Genomic DNA, 2,500 nt, shown 5'->3' with positions numbered 1-2,500 from the left:
AAGTTGGTCGGTGCACCGCGACTAGATAGCTTGGTGCCAAAATTTGTCAAATTTAAGACCTTGGCCAAACTGAATGAAATTTTGTGGGGAGGTTCGTGATATTGTTTAGTGGTGGACTGGAAAAAATGAGGTCGAAATTCGAAGTCTACATGTGCTTTTCTATTTTTCCCGATTTTACACATACCCGGTAAGTAAAAAAAATAAAAAAAATAGTTCCCCTTCGAGAAAAATTATGAAATTTGGTGAGCAAGGAGATACCATTATTCTACGAATTACTGCAAAAAATCGCATCAAAATTCGAAGTGTAGCCCGAGATATGGACTTATGTCTGCTCAAAAAAAGTGTATCTACTTGTACAATTTTGCCTTTTGCATATTAACCTCTTATAGGGGGGGAGTGCTCCTTAAGCCGGCCAGCTCCACACTGGCAGGTTTTAAAGGGAGCTTGATGAGGCCTCCCCCCTCACGTGGTGCGTGCGTTAGCATGTTTATCATGGCACAACTAGCCTCTTCATAGTTGTTGAGCTTTATTAATACCAACACACGGTCGTCACTGATCGTTGGTTAGCTCGGCAGCTAGTCCCTCGGATATTGTGGAAAGTTATTTTCATGCCTAGCGATGCTTGACCCTGCGTCACTTGATGTTTCCATTTGCTTGCTTGCCCATGGTAGGTGGGGGGTGGACCGTCTTGTGGTGTGGTGTCTTGCGAACGTGAGGGTGTGTGAGTTGTAATCGAGATGCACTTGCTGGCTGGCTCCATGCCTTGCGTATCGAACGGTCAAGCATGCATCTCTTCCATTTTCACCCGTTGCCTTGGGTGATATTGGTTGATCAGTCCCTGTGTTGCCTACCCACTAGACGGTACTTCTGTGGTTGCTTCGAATTCTATCTTTCCATCACGAAGAGGTGTTGGAGGATCCTAATGTCACGCACGTGTTCCATCTAGTGAAACATCTCAGTGATGCACGTGTTGTGGCTAGTTCTTTTGGATGCGGTGCATTATATGAACTCGGGTTTACTTTAGCGACCCAGTCAACATAATTCGGTTGTGTCCCTTGATTGAGACGTTGTCCTTGAACTTGTTGTGAACAATATCGTTCTTCCACAACCCGTCGTCTTGAGTGCGATGGAAGGCAAATAAGATGTGCTTTGGCATGTCATGCACGTACTCGATTGCGGGAAGTGTGAGAAAGTGTTGTTGACAACCCGTGGGAAATGGAATGTGGCAAATCGTGATGAGCTCTTCGTGGATCTGCGAAGAAGACGACCTTTGGGCCTGTTGGAAACGAGGGAGGCGATGTTGAACTGCGAAGAAGATGGACTTTTGGGTTGTTTGAATCAATGGGAGGCCACGCGAGAACTCCGAATACTATGGACTCTTGGGTTGTTGGAAGCAACGGGAGGCCCCGCTAGAACTCCGAATACTACGGACTCTTGGGTTGTTGGAAGCAAGGGGAGGCCCCGCTAGAACTCCGAATACTATGGACTCTTGGGTTGTTGGAAGCAAGGGGAGGTCCCGCTAGAACTCCGAATACTACGGACTCTTGGGTTGTTGGAAGCAAGGGGAGGCCCCGCTAGAACTCCGAATACTATGGACTCTTGGGTTGTTGGAAGCAAGGGGAGGCCCCGCTAGAACTCCGAATACTATGGACTCTTGGGTTGTTGGCAACGACAACTTGGGGGGATGACACTGGAAAAGAGTGAACTAGGCCAAACTGCGAACAAGGCAACTTGGGGGGATGAAGTTGGAAAAGAGCGAAGCTTAGCCGAACTGTGAAGAAGGCAACTTGGAGGGATGACGTTGGAAAAGAGGGATGTTCTGCAAGTCACGTTTGACATATTGCTTTTCCCCCGTGGGTGGTGTGGAAGTTGGGTCTGATCACCTGTGTCAAGTGCGAGGTCAGAAAGATTGGGATGCCGTCGAATTTGTATGACGAATGACACCTTGCCCTTCATGCTTGTGGCGTGTTTTGTGCTTGGTTGTCAGCTACGAATGCTACCTGGTTGATCCTGCCAGTAGTCATATGCTTGTCTCAAAGATTAAGCCATGCATGTGTAAGTATGAACTAATTCAGACTGTGAAACTGCGAATGGCTCATTAAATCAGTTATAGTTTGTTTGATGGTATCTACTACTCGGATAACCGTAGTAATTCTAGAGCTAATACGTGCAACAAACCCCGACTTCTGGAAGGGATGCATTTATTAGATAAAAGGTCGACGCAGGCTCTGCCTGTTGCTTTGATGATTCATGATAACTCGTCGGATCGCACGGCCTTTGTGCCGGCGACACATCATTCAAATTTCTGCCCTATCAACTTTCGATGGTAGGATAGTGGCCTACCATGGTGGTGACGGGTGACGGAGAATTAGGGTTCGATTCCGGAGAGGGAGCCTGAGAAACGGCTACCACATCCAAGGAAGGCAGCAGGCGCGCAAATTACCCAATCCTGACACGGGGAGGTAGTGACAATAAATAACAATACCGGGCTCATTGAGTC

The sequence above is a fragment of the Vigna unguiculata genome, unplaced genomic scaffold (genome assembly GCF_037176805.1).
Source record: "Vigna unguiculata cultivar grain cowpea cultivar isolate G323 ecotype 2 unplaced genomic scaffold, ASM3717680v1 ptg000023l_ERROPOS13181582, whole genome shotgun sequence".
NCBI lineage: Eukaryota > Viridiplantae > Streptophyta > Magnoliopsida > Fabales > Fabaceae > Vigna > Vigna unguiculata.
The sequence above is the reverse complement of the archived record's forward strand: the minus strand, read 5'-3'. Positions refer to the sequence as shown.